Raw genomic sequence first — 6,205 nt, 5'->3', positions numbered from 1 at the left:
GTAGCTTGGTTTCATTGATCTCTCCAAAAGTCAGACTCACGTTCTCACACAGCCCATCAAAGAATTTATGCAACCCAGTAAAATGACAACCTTTGATAGCAGACCCAAGCCCAAAACCATAAGCCCTTTTGAACTCATGAATCATCATGCCTAGCTGAGGTTCCCTACATGACACCGAACTAAGAACAGTGAGCAAGTAAGAATTTTCATCGTCAGCATGTTGCAAATTAAGCGGAGTTCAGGACAATCAGTGCATTCAGGAAGTTTGGATTTAGCAACAAAAGCAGTTTTCTCTAAAGCAATAAGCTTAGGACATGCATCATCCAACTGAACTTGCAAAGCGGGGCAAGACTTACATGCACCATCCTAAGCAGGCTTAGTCTTGACGTCATCTAAAGCAGGCCTAGTCAAATGCAATTCATCTGCCAACAAAGCATGCTTAAATGGTGAACATGCAAGACTATCCATATGAACAGCACATTCATTACACTCCACAACATCAGAAATTGTAGGAGCAGATTTAAGCATATGTATCTCAATCAAAGCACTCTTTAACTCAGCCTTAAGCTCAACTCATTCATGAGTTGCCGTCTTAATCAATTTATGCAAAGTGGTAGGGGAGTCGAAGGGGATAAGTTAAGGACACTGACAAGTAGTTCCCATTCACATGGGTATAATGGATTGTACACAGCAAGATCTTCTATATCCGGAGCTGGATGTATGCCTTTTGCCAAACATGGGGACAGCTCTGGTATTTTTTTGGAGTTGGTGGAGTGGAGCTGCAATGTGGTGGAGTTGGTGGAGTGGAGCTCAAAAATTTGGAGTGGAGTGCTCCCAAACACCCCCTAAGTAGGGGGACGCGGGTATCGAACAAGCACCACCGCTCCTCCAATGTCAGGGTGGGCGTGGAGACGGTGTGGGGCAAACAAGGGGATTGGTACACGACGGCCGTTAGGGCGGCGGCGCTAGGGCGGGTGGTGGCGGTTAGGGTTAGGCTTAGGCGACGGGGACTAGTGGATGCGGCTGTCTGCTCGTATTCGAATCCAAACGTTCAATATATGTACCTAGTTGGATACTTAATATTCAAATAGGATGAGTATTATTTTTCGACCCATTTTGATACTATTCGTATTCGTATTCGGTCGAAAAAAAATAACTATCAGTATTTGTGTATCCGATACGTTCTCATCCCTAGATGCGGGAGAGGCTATCGGGAGCTACGGACACATAACGGAGTTATCAAGTGGTAGATGACCAACTATCCAATCTAGTTCCGCCGGACCGGGGACTGAGATGGGGCTCCTAGATTCCAAATGCTAGACAAGAGATCGAACTTCCGACCCACCTTAGAGCAACTCCAACTGATTGAGAAAATATTTTTTCTCTGTACTTAGAGGGGATTGAGAAAACATATTTTCAACATAAAGATGATAAGTGCTGCAGCAGATCCCTTCTCTATTCTCCTTTCCCTTTCCTCTAACATATTATTAGTGGCTGATCTGTTTTTTCCTCAATTCTTTCCCCTCTCTCGCATCTCACACGAAGGAAAGCGCCACGGGCAGGGTAGTGCGGCATGCCATCGCGGACGGGCGGCGACGTGGCAAGTTGGGGCGCCCATCGACGCGGCCAGAGGGGGCCACAATTGCGCGGCAAGGCGGCTCGGTTACTGACGCGGCAAGCTGGCAAGGTCCGTGCGCAGCAAGGCGGCGTGGTGAGGCGTGTGCACAGCCAGACGGGGTGGCGACGTGACAGGAAGGGATGGCCACGGCGGTGTGGAGGGCCGGCAGGTTTAGTGGAACCGTATTTCTGAAAAAAGAGGGTTTGGTTGGTTTGCAGTTGTGCATGCAAGCTGAATATGAGGTTGTATGAGCGAATGCAAGGTGCTGAGAGAGTGATTAGTTGCCCACATTTAACGAGTACTGTTATCTTGCACATGTGGAAGTGTGCTTACCCCAAGGGCTAAAATCGGTTATCTCACTTGCATATTAATATAGCATGAGCACATGGTGGCAACGGCTAGAATTATTAAAAGGAAAAAACATAATTTGAAATGAAGACATAATAAAGAACCAATTTTAATAAACGAGGGGCATTCGCAAGAAGAGGGAGGAGTCATCGAGTGTCCACTCACCTAGAATGGATCGAGCTTGCCGGCGGGGATCGATTCGTCGAAGCCGAATCATAAGAAACGGCGGCGGAGGAAGGGGAGAGGGAGAGGGCGAGCGGTGCACGAGCGGAGAGGACGGACGAGCGGTGAGCAAGACCGAGAACAAGAGGCGTCAAGGTAACGCTAACGCCCTGACGTGTGGACCCGTTGCCCCGTGCGGCTGCATTCGCTGGGCCTGGCTCGGGAGCTACGCTCGATTCGAGCATTTCCGCGGATGCAGGACGAGCGGAGCCAGGCTGCACCTGCACGGTGCATCCAGGAGAACGTGTATTTTTTTCAGATTTATACGGTTCCGCCGAGCCAATGATGCCTCGTCCGGGAAAACAAACGCGTCATTGGATAAGTACATTAGTGTTGTTAATAGATGATTTTATACATTGACGCGTAATTTTAAATAAATAATTTGTACAATGGGTTGACTTCTTATGTTATCTTAGGTCCCGTTTGGGTCCAAGGAATTGGAATCTATTTAATGGAGTAGGCTAATTTATGTTGGAATGTGGCATTCTACAACTTTCCAAAGTTTAGATATAAGCCTATCTTAAATTCATGGGGTGGGAGATGGAAATTGATTCTATAGATTATGGTTATTAGAATGGAATTCAATTCTTATAGCACGCTTTTAGATTCGCTTCTCTATAGTAGAAGTGCAGCATACAAGTATCTCTCCCATATCACCAACTATAATATGCAACTATATTCCACATACAATTATATTAGCTTAATTAATTTGTGTCTAAATTATGATTATTAGGATGGAATTCAATTCCAATGATCCAAACGGGGCCTTAGAGTAATTCTATTTTTTTAATTTGTGCGTAGAGAAAAAGAAATATTATATGTTACACGACAACCTAAACTCATACAATGGTGAAGCAGTCATCTTGTAGTCCTAAAATCTAGCCTATGAGGTCGTTGTTTCGCGAAACAATTTTCTCTTTCCTCAACCTCTCTCCTCCACATCAGCAAAAATCTTACATGGCATGGTACTGCATAAGACGACCTATGGAAATGCTGAGGTGTAGAAATGCGCTTGCTCTTAAAGAATTCCACAATTTAGTTACTGTATGTAAACTGATACAGTGGGTCAGGATTCCACAATTTAATTACTGTATGTAAACTGATACAGTACGTCAGTAGCTACAAAAGTATTGTTGGATTTTATGGATAGAGCAAAGCTGCTCCAACTTATTTTTCAACAAGTCGGTAACACAAATTGAATTGTTCTTTGGCTAAGCCTAACTCGAACCTTTTTATTAGAGAAAATTACGACAATCTATGTGCACATTTGGAGTTTTTCATATATACATCTACAACTACAGGGAGCATACTTACTCCATCATATTTTTCACTTAATATTTTTCAGTGTGGAAAATAAGTTAGAGCAACTCCAGCAGACCCTTTAAACAACCTCATGCTCCAAGTTTAGAGGGCAAGTAAAAAAAACGTAGTCCAGCTTTTTATTTGGCTCCCTATTTTGGGGAAGCCTCCAAAATCCCCCTCCACCCTGGAGTTGAGAAAATCTCATTTAATCTTTAGGAGCCAGGCTATTGCTAAAGTTACTCTTACACCTTTATAGCATCCCCATACTTTACACTCAGCAAACTTTTGTATCCAACAAGTCTCTTTGGAACATAAAATTCTCAAAATATAGCGTCCTCATGCATACTCTCACCAAACTTACAATTCTATTGGAATTCAAAATGCATAACGTTTTCAATACAATAATTGTTGGTGAAGCACATAGAAATATATAGAAATTCTAAGAGAAAGTCGGACGTAAAGAAAAGTTCCCACGACCTATGAGCCTATATAACTATAATAAATTTAATAAAAACACTAGAGCTGTTTGGAAGGGCTTTATTCTAAAATGGCTTCACCTATAAAATCAAAAATAATGAAGCAAAAAAGATAAAACCGTTTCACTCGGCACCTTGCTCATTTTTTCCTTGATTTGGGAAACACCTTCGCGCTACCATGCCTGGGTTTGAGAAAAAGAAATATGTGAAGCTTTTTTAATAAAATCAGGGGAGGGAGTCGGGGAGGAGGGGGATCATAAAAAACATGTGAAGTTGAAGTCGATAAAGCCCTTTCAAATGGACCCTTGGAATTCTCCAAAGTTTATATGGATTTTGAAACTGAAGTTTCTATGGACTTAGAGTGAAAGAATCACTCGACATGTTACTGTGCTCGATTGACGAGGCAAGCAGTAATGTATGAAAAAAAAATCTAACCGTGTGTTTGGTTACTGGGTTGGAGTGGGTCGGAACGGGTTTGACCCCCTTCGTCCCCTGTTTGGTTGAAAAATAATGTGGAACGGGTTCGACCCAGATGGGAATATTCCCTCTTGATCCAGGTCGAGCGGATTCCTCGGAGGGACCGCGCGAACCCAGATGGAAGGTGCGTGGCTCCGTCTCGTGCTCGCCCGCGTGCCTCTCTCGGTCGCTGCTGGCGCGTGGGGAGGAGCCGGCGTCGCCGGGCGGGGGAGCAAGGTGGCTCGGCGTGGTACGGAGGCCGGCTGGGGAGAGGGAGCGAGGGGCAGCGGCCGGCGGCCGACGCAGGAGGAGGGAGGGATGGCTGGCGTAGGAAATGGAGGGATGGCCAGCAGGAAGCGGGGGCGGCAAAGGGGCGGTGCGGGGGTGGCCGGTCCAGGGAGGAGCTAGGTAGGAGGAGGCCGGTCCAGGGAGGAGGAGGCGCGGGGGCGGTTGGGCTAGGGAGGTGGGGGCTGGCGGCGCAGGGAGCCGCCGGCAGGGGCTGGCGCGCCGGCGGCCGGGGAGGAGCCAGGGAGGAGGAGGTCTTACGGGGAGGAGAGGAGGAAGAAGATGGAAGGGAGGGGGAAAAAAGAAGAGGAGGATGACAGGTGGACCCCACAGCTAACAGTGGGGTTCACAACTAACGGTGTTAAAAGGATATCCCTCCCAACCCTCTCAACCTCTTCAACCAAACAAAAGATTGGGTCCAACCCATCCCTCTCATCCAAACGCGAGCTAGGTTCACTCCAACCTACAAAAGTCGGTTGGCTCCGACCCGACCCACGTGGTCCCAAAACCAAACACATGCTAAGTTATCCTGAGCCAATTCCAACAAAAATTTTTCAACGTGGAGCTTGGCAAGAGTCCAATGGTTCGTTTAGCAGGGCTGTGGCTTTGACTGAAACAGCTGTGGCTCTAACTTGTCTGGTGGAGCGACTTTTTTTAGCTTCAGCTTGTCTGGTTGGAAAAACGTTTGGCAAAATAGCTTCTCCTGTGTAACATGAATAAGAGGATAAAATATCTATAATACCCTTCTTTTTTCCTTTTCCCTTTTCTTTTTCTCCTTTCTTCCCATTATTTTTTTCTCTTTTCTTTTTTCCTTCCCGGTTCCTTTCTCTTCGGTCTAAAAAAATATCTCTCCCTCTTCCTTATCCTCAACCCGTGCCTCCTTCCTCCACGCCGCACCTCATCTCCCTCTGTGCCTCCTCTTCCACCGTGCCTCCACCTCCATGCCCCTGCCCTCCATCACACCGCCACGTCCCTACCCTTCACTGCGCCGCGCCTCCATCCCCACGCCGCTCCACCTCCACCACGCCGCGTCGCGCCGCCAGGCCACCTCCACCATGCCGCGCCGCCAGAGCGCCTCCACCGCCAGGACTACGCCTCCACTACAGCTCACCCCCACCTCCTGTTCCCGCTAGTTGCCATCTCAGACCTAGGCTGCGCCCTTCATCTCCACCCACGGGTTCCCCGAGGGTATGGGTGGGAACAATAGGAAAGAGCTGTAGAGCTCTGTCAAATGACTCTAGAGAGCGGGTTCTTCTGAGGGGCTTCCGTCCCGAAGTCATTTTGGTGGCTACCGTTTGGCAGGACTTCGCCCGAAGCTGCCGCGGAAGCCCTACCAAATCTCGAGCGTGACAAGAACTACCATCCGGATTGCTTATATCTGATCCGACGACAAGAAAGTTGCGTGAGTGAGGCCTGGTTGGGTTACTCTTGCTTATGTTTAGCCCTCGTCACATCAAATATTTAGATACTAATTAGGAGTATTAAACGTAAACTATTT

The sequence above is a fragment of the Setaria italica genome, chromosome II, assembly GCF_000263155.2.
Source record: "Setaria italica strain Yugu1 chromosome II, Setaria_italica_v2.0, whole genome shotgun sequence".
Taxonomy (NCBI): domain Eukaryota; kingdom Viridiplantae; phylum Streptophyta; class Magnoliopsida; order Poales; family Poaceae; genus Setaria; species Setaria italica.
Note: the sequence above shows the minus strand (reverse complement) of the source record.